Source organism: Mandrillus leucophaeus, unplaced genomic scaffold (genome assembly GCF_000951045.1).
Source record: "Mandrillus leucophaeus isolate KB7577 unplaced genomic scaffold, Mleu.le_1.0 Scaffold1, whole genome shotgun sequence".
Lineage (NCBI taxonomy): Eukaryota > Metazoa > Chordata > Mammalia > Primates > Cercopithecidae > Mandrillus > Mandrillus leucophaeus.
Genome location: NW_012098097.1, coordinates 13101556 through 13123517, shown reverse-complemented (window position 1 = coordinate 13123517; position 21962 = coordinate 13101556). Strand labels below are relative to the sequence as shown.

The following is a 21962-nucleotide window of genomic DNA, read 5'->3' as shown; positions in this document are numbered from 1 at the left end:
GGAGGTTGCCGAGGAGAGAGCGGGCTGCCTCCATTAAGCCGGGGGAGGAGAGGTCTCCATTAAACTCCTGTGAAGCTGTTTGCCTGCTTTGACGCTGAGACAGAGTGTTTGTAAATATTGGTTCCAGGGAAATGGCTCTGAACCTGCAGCATGTCTACCGTGTGTTGGTAAGCCTGCCCAGACACTGGTGTCTGCAGTACCCTTCTGCCAGACTCATCGTTTTATCCAAATGGGGAGCAGGATTATTTTATTTTCAGAACTCTGTGTTCCTGGAATCCTCTCTTAGGAGGAAAACTCAAAGGTCCTCAATCATAGAACAGGGGACTTCAAAGGGGTCTTAGGGACCATTTAACCCAACTCCCTGGTTTTAATGATGGGGAAACTGAGGGCCAGAAGGGAAGAACGACAAGGGGGTCATGAAGGCAGGACAGAAACCCAGACCTCCACTCGAGGCTGTGAAAGGCTGGCCCCATTTTCCAGTGCTGCCGAGGTGGCCAGGGGAGAGTGAGATACAGGGTGTAGAAGGCTGTGGGGGTTAAGGTATCAGGACGCTAAACTCTTGCCTACCTTCTGAAATCGAGGACCACTGAAAATTTGCTGACTAGTTTAGAAGGTTCGCCTTTTATTAGTTTTGCGTTTTATCACCTTGTGTTTAATTTGTGTTTACCCATCTCCTTCTTCCCCACGGGGTTGTGAGTCCTGAGGACAGGCGGCTCGCCATATCCCTCACTGGAATCCTGGCAGCTGCGTGTTCACCTGAAGCTCCACCAGCCTCAGTAACTCTCTGTCCACGAACCGATGGGGCCCTTGATCACATCCTCTCTTTGGTTGGCTCACCAGGGACAACAGAACTCAAAATACAGAGAGAGTCGCCACTGAGGACTTGGGTCTCTTCACCATGAGGAATGTGAGAAGAGTCACGGAAACTTTCACGTCAACATTTTTGGGATGTGTCTGAGAGCACAGAAGGACCCCTCCTCCCTCCAGCCCCTTTCCCGCCCTCTGAACACTTGAAACACGGTGGGGTTTGGTGGTGACTGGTGACATTTAGGCCAGTTCAGTTCCATCCTTGAGACATTTAAACTTTGCTTTTTAGATTGTGATAAAACATACATCACATAAAATTTGCTGTCGTAACCGTTTAGAAGCCAGGGGTATAAAAAGCGTACGCATTGTGGTGCGGCTGTCACCACCACCCATCTCCAGAGCTTTTCCCTCCTCCCAGACAGAAAGTCTGGCCCCCAGAAACAACTCCACATTGTTCCAACCTCCCCAGCCCCTGACAACCTCCATTCTTCCTTCTGTCCCTATGGATTTGGCTATTCTGGGAACCTCATACTCATGGAATCTATGGGATCTGTCCTTTTCTGCCTGGTTGATTTCACTCAGCATAATGTCCTCAAAGTCGGTCCCTGTTGTAGCCTGAGTCAGAGCTTCCTTGAATTTTTTTTTTTTTTTTTCCTGAGACGGAGTCTTGCTCTGTCACCCAGGCTGGAGTGCAGTGGCACCATCTTGGCTCACTGCAGCCTCCACCTCCCGGGTTCAAGAGATTCTCCTGCATCAGTCTCCTGAGTAGCTGGGATTACAGGCACCCGCCACCACGCCCGGCTAATTTTTGTATTTTTAGTAGAGACAGGGTTTTACCATGTTGGCCAGGCTGGTTTTGAACTCCTGACTTCAGGTGATCTGCCCGCTTTGGCCTCCCAAAATGCTAGGATTACAGGCGTGAGCCACCGCGCCCAGCCCTCTTCTTTACTTTGGATGAAATCTGACATTCCTGAGGTGAATCTCGTATCCTCTCAGTGGGGAGAGGTGGTGTGAGTGTCAGGTGAGAGGACTTCAGAGATGATACTGTCTTAATACATCCAAGGATCTCTCAAGACACCCAAGTGTACCCTGAAAATAGTTGGGTAAAAGTTAGCTCGGGGGTGCTGCGCAGTGGGGATGGCCCCTCAGGGCTCCAGCCCTGGTGCCAGCAGGAGAGTTTGTGTCTGGATGTGAAGTTTGGGGGCCTCTAGCTCCTGAGGATGGTTTTTGAGGAGGGAGAGAATCTCTGGAGACTGGTGGACTTGAGGCTCAGGGCTGCCTTTAGGAGGACAGCATGACACAGGGCCTCTGGGTTAGAGCAATTTCTAGAAAAATAATGGCAGGGAACATTCCAGAAAAACAGCACCAGAGAACAGTTCCTCAAAGGTGGAGACTTAGAGAGTGGGGAGCTGTTCAGGGGGTCACACAGTGCCATGAAAACAGTTTTTCAGCAGTAGAGGCAACCACACATTTTAGGAGCATTTCCAGTGGCCCGAGTTTTTCCAGGGTCTCCCCTCCAGTGTGGCCTGCACTGGTCCCAGATTCCGTCAGCTGGAGGTCAACCTGTCACTGGCGGCGGGAGCAGCAGCAGGGCCCTCCTTTACCACTCACTCTGGCCCCGAGTCCTGAGCCACTGACTTCACTGAAAAACTCCCATGTCCACTTCACTGGCAATGGATATTAGTTAGGCTACACACTTATCTAGGACTTGAATGACCTGAGATAAAATTTATTTAGCAAAAAAGTGCCTTAAGAATATATATACGGGCATATGTGACTGTGTGTTTTTGTGTGTCCACACTTTTCTGTGTGTGTGCCTATGTATCTGTGAATGTATATGTGTGTGAGTGTGTGCCTGTGTGAATGTATGTGTGTCTCTCTGTGTCTGAGCATGAGTGTGTCTGTGAGCGCATACATCTATGTATGAATGTATCTGTGTGTGAGTGTATATGAGTGTGTGTGTGTCTATACATGTGTCTGCGTGTGAATGTGTGTGTGTGTGTCTGTGTGGAGTATATATCTGTGCGTGTGTCTGTGTGAATATGTGTGTGTGTCAATGTATCTGTATGTGTCTGTGTGTATCTGAGTGTGTGAATGTGTGTATCTGTGTGTATGTGTCTGTGTGTGTATGAGAGTGTATGTGAGTCTGTGTGTGTGTGTGTATGTGAGGGTGTATGTGAGGATGTGCCTGAGTGTGTTTGTATCTGTGTCTGAGTGTGAGTGTATGTGAGGGTGTGAATGTATGTATGAGTGTGTGTGTGCGTCTGAGCATGAGTGTGTGTGAGCATGTGTGTGTAGCTGTGTGTGGGAGTGTGTGTGTGTATCTGTGAGTGTGTGTCTGAGCGTGAGTGTGTATCCGTGTGTGTCTGCATGCCTGTATGTACTGGTGCATTGCTGTGGTCACTGATGTGTATCTGTGTGTGGGTGTGAGTGTGTCTGTGTGTGTCTGAGCGTGAGTGTGTATCCGTGTGTGTCTGTGTGCCTGTATGTACTGGTGCATTGCTGTGGTCACTGAGCAGCAGCTCCCTGGCTTTACCTGGTATAAGGGGAACAAGCTGCATCTCTCATGCCCCCCACCCTCTCTGCGTGTCTGCAGGCCCCTCCCAGACAGCCAGGAGTGGCTCTGGCTGCAGGGCCAGGCTGGCTTCACCCGTGTGCTCCCTGCTCGGGAGGGCTTGTGCTTGGCTCGGTGCTCTGCCGTCACCATTGTGAGATTCAAACAAGGGCCTCCCAGTTGCATTTTGCTCTGAGGCCTGTAACTCGTGTAGCTGGATCTGGTGGGGACCTCTTGCAACATGGGGGTGACTTCAGATAGAAGCCGGTCTGGAAGCTGTGTGCGAGTGTGTCTGCTGGGGGAGGCTGTGCGTGGCACCCAGCCACCTGGGAGGGCCCGAGGCACTCTTTCCCTACAGCCCTGGAGGGGAGCCCAACACCAACCCCACCCTTGTGCTCCGCCAGCCCAGGCCCCGTGGCAGGTGCTGGCCTCTTTGCGGCGTGGCGCCGTCTGCCCCCAGGCCGAGGTGCCAGGCTCAGGCGGCCGAGGACATTAACCACTTCTAGGCCTCTGGCCCTGTGTGTGAGGCCAGGCAGAGGCAGGCGGCTGGTGGGCTGGTGGCAGGGGGCAGGCGCTGTGGGAACATGTGCGTCTGGGTGTGGGAGTACGGGCTGGGGTTTTAATGCACATTCTGTGTTCCTGGCACCTGACCCCTGGACCTTGGCACGTGCACACAGGAGGGCAGCTTGCCCGGCTGCGGCTCCAGGCTGCTCCCTGCCTTGGCCTGACATGCTCCTTCTAGTCCTCACTGCTGTCCCCGGAGATGAAGGTTGGCAGCTGCCCTGCATGTCCCCAGTCTCTGGCTGACGGGGAGCAGCCTGTGTCCCACCCCTGCTGTCTCCTGCCCTGCTGCCTGGTCACCTGCTTGGCCTGCCTGGGGCGATGTCACACCGCCACCGGCTGACACTGCCCGGCGAGCCCCACTCCACAGGCGAGGAGGCTGGGGCAAGCTGGGAGAGACACTGGTCCCGGCCCCGTCGACCAGGGAGCTGTGTGACTTGGGCAATTCACTCAAGCCTGGGCCTTGGTGTCCTCGACTGCACAGGGGAGACCTGGCTTGGTGACTTTCAATGTGCTTTGTGGACCATTGAGGCTCAGGGTTGCTAGAATGACTCAGAACTCGGCACAGCCACTATCTTCAAGGTGACAACTTATTCCAGTGAACGGATGCAGATGAAAACCAGCCATGGGGAGCAACGCAGAGGCAGGGCAGGGTCCCGGGAAGCAGCCTGGAGCTCTGCCGCTCCTCCCGCAGCAACGGTACGGGACAGCACGTGTGGGTGTTGCCAGCCGGGGACGCTCACCCCAGCTCTGGTGTCCAGAGTTTTACGGGGTCTCAGTCATGGAGACGTGACTGACCACCCAGGTACTGACCTCAGTCTCCAGCCACTCCAGGGGTCAAGCTGACATGGTGTGGCCCGAGGTAAACAGGGATGCTCTTTCAGGCAGGATACTCCAAGGGCTTAGGGGTGACCTTCCAGGAGCCAGGGCCGAGGGCCAAACCTTCCAGGCAAGACTAACGCTTGACAGTGATGATAGATGCTATGATCCTGACAGCGTGGACAGGACAGGTAAAGGAGAGGGGACAGGCGGGGAGGGGACCGGCAGGGAGGCCGTCTCCTCTTAGCAGGGAAGCAGGGCTGTGGCCCTTTCCCTCTTGAGGGGTTCTCTTCCCCGTTCCCGCCCTGGTCCTGGCTAGCTCGGGCCCACCTCTGATCTGGGTGGGCTGCAAAGCCGCGGCCATTCCAGGGCCAGAGGGCTTAGGACTTGCGGGACACGCCTTTGCTTGCCGTCACTGGCAGGTCTCTTATTCTGCTTCCTTGAGAGCATGGCAGGAGGACTCTGTGGGGTGCGTGAGCCCCGGGGGTGGGGGCGTGGGGTGTGCGGGCTCCCAGGGACGGCCCCATCTGCTGAGAGGGCTGCCTGCCCTTCAGGAGAGCAGCAGAATAGAAACTGACCTTTGTTTCTTCCGATTTTTATGCCGAGTTCAAAGCTCAGGCTTCCCCAGCACCCCAGCTCCTTGGTTTACCTCCAGAGCATCTGTTTTGGGGGCCCGGGATCCCCTGGTCTTAGGGGGACCTGCCAGCCCTGGGCTTCTCTTGGTGCTTCCCGGTGACGGCATCCTGAAGACACGTCTCCTGTGATGGCTGGCTTTCTCCTGCTGGCTGTTCCTGGCCGCGGCCGCCTCGGCCCTCCCTTCATTTGGAGGAAATGTTCTATTTATGCCATCTCCACCCTCCCTACGACGGGAAAACAATTTTCCAAATTGTTTCTCTTGAAAGCAGGAAAGCTGGAGCGAGCCTCGCTGGGCCCAGAGCTAGACACCACTCTGCGGCTTTCCTTCTTCAACGCCTTCCTGTGGGTTTGCTCATTTGCCCCCTACTCCGCCCCGTGCTGCTTCTCACCCCCGGTTTTGGACGGGGAGCCCGAGGCCTGGCTTGTTCTTGCAGGTCCTCCTCCCAGGGGCTGTTCCGCCAAGCCCTGTCCTTCCAGTGGCAGGAGAAAAATCCAGTGGGCTTCCCCACAGCCTCCAGGCCCCAGCACCGCCAGTGTTCAGGATTACGGTGTTTTCCCCACATGGGTATGAGCCAGGCTTTGGAGACACCTGAATAAGCCCGGGAAAACTCACGTGCAAGGCTCTTTCCAGCACCCTCCGACCCGGAGGACTTGGGGCCCCGGCCAGGCCATCACATGGGCTTCCGTCAGGTGCCCCCCATCCCTGCCCGCCCCCTTCTCCCAAACAGCATCACCTCACATGTGTAGCTGCTGTCATAGATCGTGTACAGTCGGTCTGTGCACTGGCAAGAGTGATAGATCACTTTCACTGCCATGTCTCGTGATTAATTTCCCATAATAGTCCTCTCTAACACCAAGGCGAAAAGAGGAGAGAGAGAAAAAAACCTACATTATCCACTTGTGCTCAGAGTATAAATGAATTAGATTTAATTTCTGTTTAATTGTTTCCATAGCTCAGCCTCTGCTGACTTCACAGGATAATTTATTTTGCAGTCCTGGGGAAAAGAAGGAGGAGGGAGGGGAGAGACGGAGGATGTAGCCAAGTGGTCTGCCTGTGGGCACTGTTTAATTCCACCTGATAGTCTTATCTCCGTGTAATTATGGGAGTCTCGTTGGGTTTCTCCGGCTGCCTCCTGTCTGCACTTGCAGGATCAATACCGGGTCAGACCTCAGGCCAGCAGCTTTCAAGAAGGTGAAGGATCTGCCGGGAGCTTTGGTGTTGAGTCAGGAACAGGCCAGGCAGCTCCTGAGATTGCCAGAGGGAAGGAAGGCTGGGCATCATGTGTCTCAGAACTGGACATTTCCTGATTTTCCGTCCATGTTACCAAAATGATCACTTTCCCCCAGCACAATCTGTTTAATGACCGTGGGGTTTTCCCCCGGCCTTCCCTCTTTGAAGCCGTGGATGAGAGGCCAGTGGTGGGCTGGGTGGGGTTTTCACTGCACCTTGGAGCTTTTGAGTCGTCCTGACAACTTCTCTCCCTGCTGAGTAATTGAAGCACCGAGTAAGAGCTCAGCCAGCAGCAATAGGGGCCCCTGCACCCCACTCCCGCTTCGAAAGTTCAGCACTCTTCCATTCCCCCTCCCTCCATCATTTTCTTCCTTCCTTTCTTTTGTTTATGTTTTTTGAGACAGAGTCTCACTCTGTAGTCCAGGCTGGAGTGCAGTGGCGTGATCTTGGCTCCCTGCAACCTCCGCTCCCTGGGTTCAAGTGATTCTCCTGTCTCAGCCTCCCAGGTAGCTGGGATTACAGGCACCTTCCACCACACCCGGCTAATTTTTTTTATTTTTAGCAGAGGCAGGGTTTTACCATATTGGTCAGTCTGGTCTTAAACTCCTGACCTCAAGTAATCCACCTGCCTCAGCATCCCAAAGTGCTGGGATTACAGACGTGAGCCACAGGGCCTGGTCCCCCTTTTTCTTATGATGATAAAATACACGTAACATAACATTAACCGTATGAACCATTTTTAGTGCACAGTTCAGCCAGTGGCATTCGGCACCTTCACATTGCTGTGCGATCGTCACCATCCACCTCCAGAACGTTCTCATCTTCCCCAGCTGAAGCGCTGCGCCCATAAAACACCGGCTCCCCCTTCCCATCCCCAGCCCAGCAACCCCCATGCTACCTTCTGTGTCTACGAGTGGGACTCCCCGAGGGCCCTCTTATCGGTGGATTGTACGACATGCGACCTTTTGTGTCTGGCTTGTCTCGGCGTCATGTTTTCGAGGTCCACCCATATTGCAGCATGTGTCGGATCTTCCTGGGGCAGGTATCGTTCCAGCGCATGGCTGCAGCACGTTGCGTCCATCCATCCGTCCATCCGTCCGTGCACAGTGTGTTGCTCCAGCGTGCTTTCGGAGGGCACACCTGGGGAGGCCCCAAGTCTGTGGCTCCATCACGCGGGTCCTCCTAGCTTCTCATCCGAGTTACCTGAGACTTTCCATTCCATCTCTACCAGCTGGGCCAGGCTCTCAGGAGTAATTAGAGGAATGAGGGTCCCAGGACCTCCTCTGGGGATGAACTCTGACCTCGGGGCATGAACAGAGCTCTGGCTCTTTCTAAGGCCTGGAGCCCCTCTGGGCTGGGCGTGAATATTTATGAAGCAGCTCTTTGGAGTCAGCCTCATTTAATCCTACATGGGGTGACAGCCTGGGTCTCTCTGCCCAGGAGCTGGGTATCCGGGTTCTCCAGGGCAGGGGGCAGGCCTGGGCATGCTGGTGGAAGGGCAGGGGTGCCCAGGGAGGGGAGTGTGGCCACACATGGGCATTTCATAGAGCTCATGCCACCTGCATTCTCTTCAATTCAATGCCTGTCCCTTCTTACTTTTTATCTTAAGCCCCGTGGGGATGGGAGTATTTTAGGCAATGGAAATAGTTCATTTTTCTTCATTTGTTGTGTTGAACGTTTGTCATGCCCGGAGAATGCAGACTGATACAGCAGCAGCTGGTGCTCCCGGCCAGGGCTGTGCGCGCTCTCTCTGCCTCTCTCTCTCCGACTCTCTGCTCTCTCTCTGACTCTCCCCTCTCTCTCTGTTGGCCTGGTGAAATGTTCTTGGCTGTGGGCACACGGAACCTTGGACTCGAGGCTGTTGGAGCGGAGGAGACCTTGACTTTGGTCCTGGAGGTGAGCGCCTCGATTAAAGCCAGGTTTCTGGAAGGAAGAAGATAAACTATGTTCCTTGCTGGAGATCCACCCAGCAGCAGTTTACTCCGTGTGATGTGCTAGCAGCGCGTGGGGCTCGGTGCAGGGGTGAAACGTGGCGATGGTCTCTGAAGCGGCGCAGCCTCAGCCCGGAGCCTCGAGTGCCTGCCCACCGCACCAACGCGGTGTGTGGACACCACAGCAGGGACCCAGAGAAGGGGCAGATACCTCCTTGAGGAGGGTGGGTACTTAGGGACAATGTGGGAGGTGGCCTTGGGTTGAAACTGAAAGGCAAACAGGTTTTCCGACGGAGGAGGGAAGAGAGAACATCCTCAAGGGAAGAGCAGAGCAGAGACTCTGAGAAGGAACGGCGCTGCCCGCGGCCAGCATTTCTTGTTTTCTCTGTGTGCTGGCGGCTCTTCTCCAATTGCGGTTCTCTTGCCACCCTGTGGATGAGCTTCTGCAGGTCTCAGGGAAGGGGATCAGTGTAACACAGGAGACGGGAGAGACCTGGGGTACAAGTGACTTGACACATGGCGGGAGCTGCGTGGGGGTCAGATGGGGGAGTGGCTGGATCACTGGGCCCTGGGCCATGCACTGTCTCCCAGCTGCAGGCTGGCACACCCCCAGGGGTCCCAACTATGAGGTGACCTGGCCTGGGGAGCAGTGGGAGCCTTGCCACAGGGCTTCACAGGGCTCTGCTGATCCAGATGGAAGCTCAGCCTTTGGCTTGAGCGTTGCTTCTCCGGAAAGGGTCTCCTGTCCTCCTGCCAAGTTCTACCTTCCTGTAGCTGTGTGGGTGGGGCCAGGTGTTACCAGGTGCACGCAGGCTGAGGCCAGCTTCTGCCTCAGGACACCCGAGGGTGTGTTCGAGAGTCAGGAGAATTCCCTCACCCCGGGCAGCAAAGAGGTGGCGGCTCTAGGGAAGTAGGGACTAGGAATGGGACGGCGCCGAGCTCCAGCCTCCTGTCTGGTCTTTCTGGAAAGCTCCCTGTGCTCTCCCACCACGTCCCAAGAGAACAGCTCCACACCAGCCACAGCTTCTGCACGGTTCCATTTCACAGTACACACAGGACTTTCACATGCACTGGGCCATCTTTGTCCTTCCCAAGCTGTGGCGTTAACCAAATAGAAATGCTCCACGGTCTGGTGGATCCACAGGGCCTGGGGGGATGCGGGTGCCACCCAGAGGCTTGTGCTAGATGCTGTGGCTTAGGGCCAGGGTTACTAGGGGTGGCTGTGGTGTTGCTGAGCGACAGTAGGGGTGTGGGGGCAGCCTGTGGCCCCAGAGCCTGTCGGGAAGTGGCCACAAAAGGGCAGGATATCACTGTGTGGTTGCTGAGATCCAGGAGACACCAGTGGTTTGTCAAGATTACAACAACGAGGCGTGACTCAGGCCACCTGGATGTGTGAGGCTACGCACCCGTGGCCTCATCTATGAATGTGGTGGTTCTAGAAGCTGCCTGGCAGGTGTGAGAGGACTCAGGCAATGGTGGCCCACTGCTTGGATCAGTGCCGGGCGCAGGGAGTGCATGTCTGCGTGACTGCCGAGTGCGTACCCATGTGTCGGATTCCCAGGTGCATGTTCGGAATGTAGCTCACTGCAGAGGTGCATGCCGTTGGGAAGGATGGGGTGAGGGGGCGCCTGGCTGTGTGGCTGCTGGGAGGTGAGCAGAATCCCAGGTGTGCTGGCTGCGTTTTCTGCTGCTTCCAGTGGCTTCCTCTGTCCAATGCAGGGTGGAGATGGTGGGAGCGTGTCATGGGCAAGTCTGGTACACACGGTCCCCACCCAGCAACTCCAGAGGGGTCGAGGGCTTCTCTCCATTGATCTTCGGTAAGGAGAAATACCAGGGAAGGACACCAATTGGCCTGGCTGAGCTCACATGCCTGCCCCTGTACCAATCACAGTGCCTCAAGGATTGGCAGGTCTGGTCACATGCCCATGGTGGGCAGGGCATCTTGATTGGCAGCCTTAGCCAAATTCCAGGTTAGACTGGGGGAAGCAGGGGCGAGCTGGCTACTAGATGTGCAGGGGCAGGCCCAGAAGGCCAACCACAGAGGCCCACTAGGGCACGTGGGCCCACAGAGACCCAGGAACCACACTCGGAGAGATGGCTCTGTGTGCTGGCCCGGGAGGCTGTGTGGAGTGCCCAGCGCCTGTGCCGCCTCACTGACATCGCCCACGGTTCTTTCCGGTAGGCAAGCTTGTGGGGCGCCCACTGTGGAGTAGAGGACGCTGGAGCTCAGAAAGATCTTGCAGCCTGCCTGAGGCCACATGGCTGGTAAGAGGCTGAGCTGTGATTCAAACTCAAGCAGTCTGGTTCCAAGGCAGCCCTTTCACCACCCTGCTGTGCCATTTCACCAAGAAAGGCCCCCACTGTGGGGAGGGGGGTCCACAGGAGGATGGGATATGGTCAGGGCAGCTGTGCCTGATGGTGAATGCATCCAGGTATGTGCCACCTGGCCATGGCACAGCCATGCCCAATGGTGAATGCATTCAAGTGGGTGCCACTTGGCTACGGGGCCATGTTTGGCCATTTCCCTGACTCCTCCTCTGCAAGACCAAGAGCCTCATGGGCAGGACAATCGTCCCTAAACTGTCTTTGTGTCCACGGCCCCTGACACATATTAGGCACTGAAAAGGGGGTAGTTTAAAACCTAAATGCACAGGTAACATGTCATACTGCATGACACCCCACAACATGCCGACATGCCTGCACACACACAGTTTCATCTAAGCGGATATCTGGACATCACAACCCTGCAAACACCTCCCAGCCCGGGGAGAGTCCCTTCCTGTTTCTTCCCTGACCCTCAGGAGGACACACCCCAGGCAGAGGCTTCTGCCAGCCAAGCAGGTGTTCTGCTTGACCTTGGCACCTCTGCTTGGATGACGACAGTCCTGGCAGAGCCTTTGCCTGTTAGCACAGCCCCGAGTGTCGCCTGGGGCTGGAAGAGGTTCTCGGGGCAACCTGGGGTTTTCTATTTGGACAGAGGCGGCTGAGGTTCTTGTCTCCTGGGATGCATTCGGCCCTGTGGGCTTTGCTTCCATCTTCCTCTCCTTCTCCCTAGGACGCTGCTGCTTGGGGGTACACTTTGGCCCAGGGGGAAGTAGAGCAAGGCCCGTGATGGAGGCCTCACCTGGGCTCTCCCTGAGTCCTGGCTGCCCTCCCCTCCCCTCCACTGTGCCTGGCCAGCAAGGGAGGCACCCAGAGAAAAAAGTTTGGTGACGGGTGCCAGGGAAACGTCCTCCGTCCTCATCCCCTCCATTAATCACCCGCTCGTGGGGGCGCCGGGCCCTGTTTAAGATGCACCGGTGGTTCCGAGGTGCGCGCAGGCATTCCCAAGCTCTGCTGTTAATCTGCTCCCTCCGAGACAGGCTACCTCAGGCCTTTTAATCACTTGCTGTAATTACAGCCCTAACTTTGCACGAGGAATGTGAATGCATGCCTGGGATGGAGGGCTTGTGCAGGCACGGTGTCCTCTCCCCCTGTGGCCCCGAACATGAAGGTTATGGGATTTGGCGTGGCTGAGGGTGCATAGAAATGAGTGTGTCATCTGCGGGTAGGGTGGCTGGGTGCCAGCAGCAGGGGCAGCTTGCCTCCGCCCCTCGTTGTGTCCCGCGTGCTTGTCAGACCGGGCGGCAGGTGCGTAGTGGGTCAGGTGCAGAGCGTTAAGGCGGGGTCTTGGCAGGATGGGGATTGCTGGCTACAGGGAGCCGAGAGTCCTGGGGCCTCGCCAGGAGGACAGAACTTGTTGCCCATGGGAAGGGCTGGCGGCTTTTCCGTGGTACCTCTGTCCACACCAGGCAAGTCCACCACCCGTGCACTGCAGGAGACTCGGCTGCTGACCTGCAGGGCCAGCTTCTGGTGGGTGGGCCAGGCCGTTGGCAGAGTTGGGGGAGGCCATTCTCGCCGCCACTTGAGGACCAGAGGTAATGCTGTGGAGGCTCCTTCCGCATTGACTCCTGTTGTAAAATTGATTTTTCTTGGGTTATTAAGGTAATATGTGCATCTTAGAAAATATTTGGTGATGCCTCCTCTCCCAGGCATCATGCCCAAGTAAACAGGATTGGAAGGATCTTTGCTGATGACGTAAAGTGCAGCGCCTGCTCCTGGCAACTGGGGAAGCTGAGGCTTAGGGAGGGGTGGAGTGTCCTTGAGTCCATGAAAGCACAAGGCAAGGCCCTGGGCTCCTGGCTTCTCCCTCCACGCACAGCCCGGAGCTCCCAGCCCTCACCCTAACCCTGGACTCTGCCCCGGCTGTCACCGAGGGGCCTGGGGGGTGTGATGGCTGATGGATGACGGAGGGAAAGGAAGGGGTGGGTCCCTGAGACCTCATAGCTCTCCCAGGTGCCGACCCTGCCGTGGAACCGTTAGTGTAAGGGAAGGAGGGGTTGGGGTAGGGAATGGTATGGCCATTTAGACTGGCCAGAGAACCAGCTAGAACGCTGTTACAATACTAGTGCCTGCCTGCCCTGGACTCTGACTCCGTCGGCCTGAGCATCGGTCAGTTTCCAAGCTCCCCAGGTGTTTCTGGACCTGCAGGTGAGGTCACAGTGAACAAATACACCCCCAGACTAGGAGCCTGGGCCCCTGGCTTTTCTGAGCTGTGTGCTCTGGGGCTGGAGGGGTGGTGGGGAGGACCGGGCCCTTCTCTTCTTGTCCGTTTGTGTAGCCTCTGTAGCTCCAGCGTCCTGGAGAGAGACAGCCACCCGCGCTGAAACACCGGCTCTGGTGCTCCTCTCAACCAGGCTGCCCTGGGGACCCCGCTGTCCTCCTGCTGTGTCCTGGCCCTGTAGCCCTTTGCCCGGATCCCTGCACAACCTCGTGGGGGCAGTGGTTGATTTGGACCCCAGAGCCGGGGCCCTGGGGCTGGGCCATTCAGACCGGCCAAAGAACCAGCTGGACCGCTGTGACAACACTAGTGTCTGCCTGCCCTGGACTCTGATTTGTCGGCCTGGGGCGGGCCTGGATATGGGTTGGGCTCCAAAGCCCCCAGGTGTTTCTGACCTGCAGGCAGGGTTGAGAGCCTGATGTAGACTGGGGGTGTGGTCTGAGACTGCTGGGGAGGTTTTAAAATCTGTGATGCAAGAGGAAGTTCTTGGCTTTGGTGTGCCCTGTAGAAGCCGAGGGATGCAGCCAGGGGCACCTTGCATGGACGCCTGCCACCCGCCTCGGCGCTCTGCTCTGGGGACACATGGCTGTGCTAGCAGCAGCAGGTGTGTGGGGTGTGCAGGGTATGCCGGGCAGGCTCTCCAAATCTCCCAGCAAGGGGGCTGTGCACAGCCTGAAACTCCCCTTGCTGGGGCGGAGGACACAGGCTGGCGAGGACCCGGTAGGCGGACCTGGGACAGGATCGCCCACCTCAACCCCAGACGTGTCATTAAAACTCCAGTCAGCTTCGGCCGAGCCAGCGCGGTGCTGCAGAGGCCTGCGGGGGCGCGGGGAGCAGAGAGAGGAGGGAGGCACTGAGGAGAATAACAACAAGGGAGGCGGTGGGCGGCCTCAGGCGGGCAGGGAGGTGGTGGGCGGCGGCCTTGGGCAGGCAGGCGGAGGAAGTTGGGCTGGGCTGGTGGCTCAGGATGCCCCCGATGTTGGCAGACCTCCAGGGAGCAGTGTGGCTGGGGTGGCACCACTGGGTCACCAGCCACTAAGCCTCCTGCCGGAAGGCCCCTGTGCTGGAGGAACCCCCTCTCAGGGAACTGGCGCTGTCCTCCATGGCACCTGCTCTTCCCAGTGCCCCACCAGGTGGGCTTTTCTGGGAGGCCAGCGACGCAGGGACTGTCGTCATTTTCATGCCTGGATTTCCTGTCTGCTCCGGTTTCACTGTGGCCTCTGGAGTCTGCTGGTGTTTTCCGTGTTACCAGGCAGTTTACAAATTGGTCCCAATGAGGCTCCTAAATCCACGGGCCAGACCCTGACTTGTGTCCCCAATAGCATCCATGTTCCTGAGCCCCATTCAGGTCTTTGGTAGGAAGGGCTAGAGAAAAGCTGTCTGGCGAAGGATTCTGGTGGCAGATGCTGGACTGTGTGGCCCCGTCGCTGCTCCTGTCACTGTGATGGGCTGCCCAGGCCTAGGAAGGTTCTGCTTCTCGACGGCAGGTTTTCCTGGCCTGCTCTGTGTAACCGCATTGGTGCGTGCCTTGGTTCTCTCACCTGTAAAGGAAAGAGGACACGCTCCCTTTGGGGTGGTCGTTAGAGAAGTCTCTGGAACCTTCTAGAAGGGTCCCATTATCCATGAAGAGATGTCATGGACATCTCCTGAGGATACAAGATGTGGCCAATGTCTCTGAGAGGCAGTGTCAGGTGTGGCTTGTCCGAATTGGGGGCTCTTGTCTGAGGAGAGGGGAGAGCTTCTGTTTGTTCTGAATCTCTTTTGAGCTGGGATATGGACTGGACAATGGCAGGGGAGTAGGACTGCCCACCCTTCCCCGTCCCCACCCTGGGGCTGAGAATGGAGTTGACGCGAACCCACCCAGCATCCCATGGGCACCTGACATGGGGCGGGGACTGCCAGGCAGGAGCCCCATTGTGGCGGCCCCCATGGAGGCCAAATTTAGGTCCGCCAACCTCAGAATTATGAGTCCTGGGCCCTGCTTAGGCCTACACTGCTGAGAGGAGGCAGGTGTCTTCAAGGGTGACTGCCCCATTTAAAACACCTGAGTGGTAGGTGGTGTGGGTGCAGCCGGAGCTCTGAGGCCCTGGCGGTGGTGTCTGATGGGATGGGAGACGTACCCAGTGGTGTCTGATGAGGAGCAGGTGGGACAGAGCACTGCTTGATCTGCTGCAGGGTGTGGACGATAGGGCTGTGTCTCCAGCCTCCCCCGAGGGTCTGCCACCACAACCAGGCCCTTTGGCCAGGCTCCTCTGCTCTCCTGCCCCCAGGACTCCCAGGCAGCATCAGATTCCACCAAGGGGCTCCAGTTGCCTCCTGGGGGTGGATCCCGATTTCTCAGGTAGACACTTGCCAGCCAGCAACAACCCAGAGTACCCATCCTAGGCCACATCTGTGCAGGCCTCCCGTGGTGACTGGGTTAGAGACTTTGTCTCTAGAACTTCCCATCCTCTGGATCCTGGGGTTACTGGAGAAGGGTTCCAGCTTCCCAGCTGGGCTGCGTCAGGATTCCATGTTCTGCCGGAAGTGGCTGCCGCTCCTCTGTGGCCCCCATCCTGATCCGTTTCTCCTCGGTGCTTTGGTCCTGTCTCCAATCCAGACTCACTGAGCCCACCCTGGCCCCAGCTTGCAACCTCTGACAAACCAGAACAGGGTGAAGGGGCTGGCCTGCTCAGCACTCCAGTCCCCAGGCCTGGCCAAGGCATCCGGCTCCCTTGGCTCTTTCCTCTCCATCTGGGGTCCAGCTCCCTGGTCATGGCCTGAGAGGCTCTGTGGCCCAGGGCAGTGCTGAAGGAAGGTAGGGGGCCACTGGGGCACTCCTCTTGGGACATCTGACAATGCTTAGAATCTAAGAGGGGACTGGGAGTGTGGAGGTCACCCAGCCCAGCCTTTGGCCCAGCTCCCCACAACAGACAGATGGCTGCTCAGCATCTCCTTAAATTTCCCCATGCGTGATACAGTGATCGTGGGAGCCAGGGACGAGCTGAGTCCGTGTACCTTTGCTGCTTCTCGAGAAGAGCCACACAGCCAAGCCAGGCAGGAAATTGGCCCCATCGAGTCCCTCCCCACCCCTTCTGGACCCTCTTCCTGGCGCTGCCTGCTCCCTTTTCTGGCTCTGACGGAGGAAAGTCTGGAAGTGGAGACGTCTAGTGGCCACTCCCTTTGCGAAGCAAGGTCCACAGGGATATTGTATCAATTTCCTCACCTCTCTTCTGACTTTCCCTTACTGTTCCTCAAATGCTTACTTCTCTGTTATTCTCAGCCTGGGAACTTTAAAACGTTTGCCATAAGCATCTATGTGTTTGGTGCGTATGGGAGTAAGGGATGGGGGAGGCATCCAGGCTTGAATCCACCTGTAGCCACTTATGAGGGCTGTGACCTTGGGCCAGATATGTTCTTAGCCTTTACTTTCTCAGCTATAACACAGGGGCCATGCCAGACCCTACCTTTGTTGCCTGGATTCAGTGAAATGCACAGGCTATGCATTCAGCATCATGCCTAGTGTTTACAGCATTGAGCACTTAATAGCAGTGATAGAAATCAATATCATGGTCAAAATGTCTGCCCGTAGTGGTGTGTGGCATAGGGACCATCAGAGCAGTGCAGCACTGTCTCACCAGTTACCTCCTCGCTTCCCCTTTGACCTTCATCCCAGACACCTCCAGGCTCATACACCTCTGCTTTTGCTGCCATTCCTGAGCTGGTGGTGGCACTTCCTTGGGGCTCTGACAGTGCCTATGTCTCAGTTTGGCTTTTCCCAGAAGCAGACTCCACGATCAGTATCAGTATCTAAGGGCAAGCATTTGGGGAGGTGAAGGAGACAGAAGAGGAGATGGGGAGGTGGGACGGGGAAGAGAGGCAGCCCAAGGTCTGCTGTGGGCAAGTGGAGCTGAATCCCACTGGGGACCCTGAAGGCAATTGTAGGATACACAGTTTAGGGGTCTCCAGCGAGGCGGGAGGGAGCTGGGGTATTTATACACCCGCCTCTGTTGTTCATGGACTGAGGCTGCTCCAGGGGTACTCTGGACCCCAGGCAGGTGCTGGCAGTGGGATGGGGCTGTGTGCACTGAAGTGTTTAAGGTGGGGGTATGGTGGGCCCGGGCAAGGTCTTCCGCAGATCCTCTTCTGAAGCGATCATGATGGTGGTGCCGGTAGCCGATAGAGTTCTTTCATGGTGCCAGAGTCTAATCCTCCCACTGCTCCACTTAAGCAGCTTCTGGGTGGCATCTCCTTGTGAACCTCTCTGCCTGCCCTGGGCCTCAGATGCCTGAGCTTTGGGGATGCTCAGAGCAACTGGCCGGCCAGTGGCTGCTTTACCTTATTGGGTGCCAGCTCTCACTAGGCAATGCTGGAATCTCCTCAAGAACCATTTTCTTGTGGCAAATGGCCACATCATCAGGCCTCATCACCAGGGAGTGAACTGATCTCATCTCACCATCTCATCCCTCACACCCATGCACATCTGTGTATGTTTTTAGTGCATATCTGTGGTTGGCTGAATAAAGGCCCCCAAAAGATATTCACGCCCTAATCTGCAGAGCCGATGGATGTTACTTTAGATGTCAAAGGCAGACTTTGTAGGTGTGATGAAGTGAAGGATCTTGAGCTGGGGAGATGGTGCTGGATTATCTGGGTGGGCCCTAAATGTAATCACCAATGTCCTTATAAAGGAGAGGCAGAAGGAGATTTGACACAGTCAAAAGAGAAGGCCATGTGACCACAGAAGCAGAGACTGGAGCGATGCGGCCACAAGCCAGAGAGTTCCTGCAGCCCCAGAGGCTGGAAGAGGCAGGGCAACGCTTCTCTCCTGGAGCCTCTGGAGGGAGCCCAGCCATGCTCACGTCTCGACTTCAACCAGGGAAACTGGCTTTGGACGTCTGGTCTCCCTCTGTGAGAGAAAAAGCTTCTGTTGTTTTGAGCGACTCTATTTGCGGTCATTTGTTGCAGGAACAGGAGGAAACTAATGCTGTGTCGTAAAGAAACGCACCACATTGCTAGTGAGCGAGCTACTCTAGGTGGGAAGGAAGTGTCCCATGGCCGCTCTCTGACTCGGCGAGGGAGAATCCAGGAGTTTTAAATATCTGCTGCCAACGGCTTTGTTACGGCAGCTCCCGCTATGCCAGGTTTCGATTGGGGTACATGCCAATGTCACAAACGCTTACGCGACTGAACGGTTGCATGTGGGCAGGCCCTGATTGGGGTGGCTGCTCCCTCTGCCCAAGCAGGTGAGGTCTGTGGTAACAAACTCTTTCAGGGGATGGTGCTCAGGAGCTCGAGGTGAGGGGCCGGAGCACCCTGCCACCCCCCCAACCCACCTTCCCATTTCCTTGACTAGAGTCAGGAAGGTGGGTGTGCCTGAGCTCTGCTGGAGTCTCAGTCGGGAGGAAGGGTGTTGCATCCCTGTCCCGGTCCAGGAGCTCCTGTGAGCTCAGCACCCCTCTGGATTCCATCAGGCAAACACCCTCCTTCAGATGGCAGCTGGCCTGGAGGAGCTGTGGTTTTACAGCGTGTGTGGGAGAGCCGGGCAGAAGACAGCTCCTGGGAACCGGCTTCTCTTCCCCTCCCGGTGGACCCCTGCAAGCATAGTGGGGCCCCATGTCCCTCAGTTGTGGGGCTGCGGGACACGGAGGGATCCCTCACCTGCACCATCCAACATGGCAGCCCCGAGCCACACACAGCCATGGAGCTGGAGATGTGGGAGTTTGGGTGGAGACAGACTGGCCGAATGTGTAAAACGCTCACGGGGTACCAAAGATCATGTGCAAGGCAGAGGATGAGCAATCTCCCATTGATAGTCTCTGTATTGATTACACATCAAAATGATAATAGTGTGAATATATTGTGTTAAATAAACATATCATGAAAATTACTTTTGCTTGTTTTTAATTTTTTAAAATATGGCTCCTAGAACATGTAAAATCCCATGTGTTAGCAGATGCTTTTGGGTGGCTGTGCCAGCTCCGGGGCCAGCTTGTTTGCTGCAGATCTGATCTGAAGGGTCTGCCCCTTGAATTGGGTGCCCCATGCATATGGTGAACCCCTAAGCTCCTATGGGATGGTATCTGTAGACAAAGCTTTGTGAGGTTATCAGGGTCAAGTTGAGGTCAGGAGGTGGGGCCGTTGTGATGGGATCAGTGCCCTTATAGGAGGAGACACCAGGGAGCTTGCTGTCTCCCCTGTCTCTTCCACGTGAGGACCCAGGGAACAGGCATCTGTCTGCAAGCCCAGAAGAACCCCCACAGAACCCGACCACGCTGCTCCCTGATCTCGGACTCCCAGCCTGCAGAACTGTGAGAAATACCTGTCTCTTGTTTAAGGTCCCCAGTCTGTGATATTGTTACAGGTCCTGAGCTGATCGGGACAGAACTTTGAAAGGGTTCTCTGTGAAAGGCTGGAGGAGGTTGGCCGGGGTGCTGGTGGCAGGGTCCTCCTTCCTGCAGGCCTGCTGGAACCCCGTGGGCAGGGAGTGGGGAGGCCGGGCCTCCCCTCTGAAACTCTGGGTCTGTGCCCAGGAGTGGAATCCATGCTTTTTTGTGGCATGAGTAAGTTGTGGTAAAGGCCGAAGAGGCAACAGCAAGGAAAGGAACCCCATTTTTCTCCAGTTCAAAGGCAAGATTGGAGCTGCTCCCTCTGCCCAAGCAGGGTTCCCGTTCCAGGCTGGGGCGTGAGATAAATGTTCCTGAAAGACACAGGAGCTAACATCACGTCACTGCACAGTTGTATCGTAGTTACACATTACATTTTTTATTGTGGTAAAATATAATAACATAAAATTTACCATCTTGATCATTTTCAAGTGCCTCGTTCAGTGGCATTAAGTGAATTCACATTGCGGTGTGGCCATCACTACCTTTCATCTGCTGAACTTTCTCATTTTCCCCAATGAAAACTCTGTCTCCATTAAACACCAACTCCCCATTCTCTCTCTCTGCCATCCCTGGCACCCACCACCCTATTTTCTGTCTCTATGAATTTGGCTATTCTAGATTCTTCCCATGAATGGAGTATTGGTCCTTTTGTGTCTGGCTTATTTCACTTAGCAAAATATCTTCAAGGTTCACTCATGTATCAGAATATAATTTAATGTTTTCAAAGCCTTTCATGTAGCTAATCTCACTCCACTCTGCCCAGACCCTGCAAATAGGTTATATTAGCTCCATTTTTCAGATGAGCACATTGAGGCTTATATCAAGGCTCAGTGGGACCTGCTTAGTGGTCACGTGGCCTGTGAGTGTGGCAATGACTGGGATTCTCAGATATTTCTCCAGGATCTGCCCACTTCACCCCGGCTGGGTGGTGCCAACGTGTCCCATCCACCGTTTGAATAAATGACTGTCACATAATTTAGAGAACAAAATCAGTTCTGGAGGGACACCTTCTTGCTTTAAATATCTCCCCACTCTCTTCCCTCTTCCCTTTCTCTCAGGATAAGGCAGGGCAGTTTCTAAGAATAACTCCACGTTGTGGGACAGGTCAGTTGATAAATACTGTATAAGCTGAGATGATGGGTCTAATTTGAAGCCTGTTGACAGTGAGGCTTTGAAGGATGGGTTCCAGGCGGAGCATGTGTGTGCATGGAATACAAATCAATAATGTATAAGGAGAAGGGCACGTTATGCAAATTCGAGGTATTGGCATGGCATCTGCCACAGTGAGAGGCCAGGATTCCTCAGAGGGAGGGGCCGAGCTGGAGCAAATCCTTAGCCCCCCGGCTCTTGCAGGTTCAAATCTGTGGCTGTCATGACGGCAAGAAGGAGACAGGGAGTGGGACTCAGGAACAAACGTGGCCTCCCCTAACCCTGGTGACTCAGGTTTCCTAGAGCTGTCGAACATCTCTGTTCTTCAGTAGCTGTGAGGCTTCTACAGGCAGGAAGAAGGGCCTGAGGGCTTCAGACAACCAGCCTCTGTGGCCAGCGAGATGAAGGACCCGGGACCTTCCGCTGGACACGGGGAGGTGTGGCAGGGCCGCTGAGCCCGCCCAGGGAATGGGCCTGTCTGTCTTCCCAGCAGCCTGCAACCAGGCTGGGGTGTGTTGCTCAACCAACCTCATTACTCTTGTGCATTTAGCGGCTCGGAGGAAGATAATACCTTTCGGGTTTGACCCAATTTTAGTTTTTGTTGTCATAACCATGGAAAATCGACCTTTGAGCCCCTCATCAGCAGGCCTGAATAGGAAGTGATTTACGCCACGTGCACTGTGCGGAATCCCTAATGGGCTTGCAGGAAAGAGTCGAACCCTCCGTGGAAGCCCTAATCTCCCCTCGGCAGTGATTTCCACAGCAAATTCTCGTGCTTCCCACGTCTGAGAGCCCACTCCCTGGAGATTCTGAAAATTGGGTTACCTTGAATTAAAAGTACTTAAGTAGACAGAGAGGCACACAAGCAAACCTGCCCCTAGCACGGGCGTCTGCATCTCCAAGCCTGGCCCACCTGCCCTTAACGTCATTCCTCTTCCTGGGCTTCACTGTCACTTCCTGTTTCCAGGGAGCAGGCAGGGGCTGCAGACAGGGAAGCTGAGGCTTCACGGGATCTCCTGCAGAAGCCTTTCCTTTTCTGGCTTCGTAAGGGAGACAGAACTAGATGTTCCATAATCAATGTCTTTCGATATGGAAAAAGGAGAGAGAGGATGGGGAAATTGAAGGCACAAGGTATACCAGTTAGCTATTACTGCACAACAAACTACGAAAACCCGTTGCTTAAAACAGCAATAATTGGCCGGGCATGGTGGCTCATGCCTCTAATCCCAGCACTTTGGGAGGCCAAGGTGGGTGGATCACCTGAGGTCAGGTGTTCGAGACCAGCCTGGCCAACATGGAGAAACCC

The 21962-nt window shown here is 55.6% G+C and overlaps 1 protein-coding gene across 1 annotated transcript in view; it reads left to right on the top strand.

Moving 5' to 3' along the window:
- Positions 1-8311: 8311 nt before the first annotated feature.
- RBFOX3 (RNA binding protein, fox-1 homolog (C. elegans) 3) overlaps positions 8312-21962 on the top strand; it is a 460304-nt gene continuing 446653 nt past the window's right edge. The window contains exon 1 of the mRNA XM_011990849.1: positions 8312-8504. The gene's annotated coding sequence lies outside the window, so the exon portion shown is untranslated. The remainder of the gene's footprint in view (positions 8505-21962) is intronic.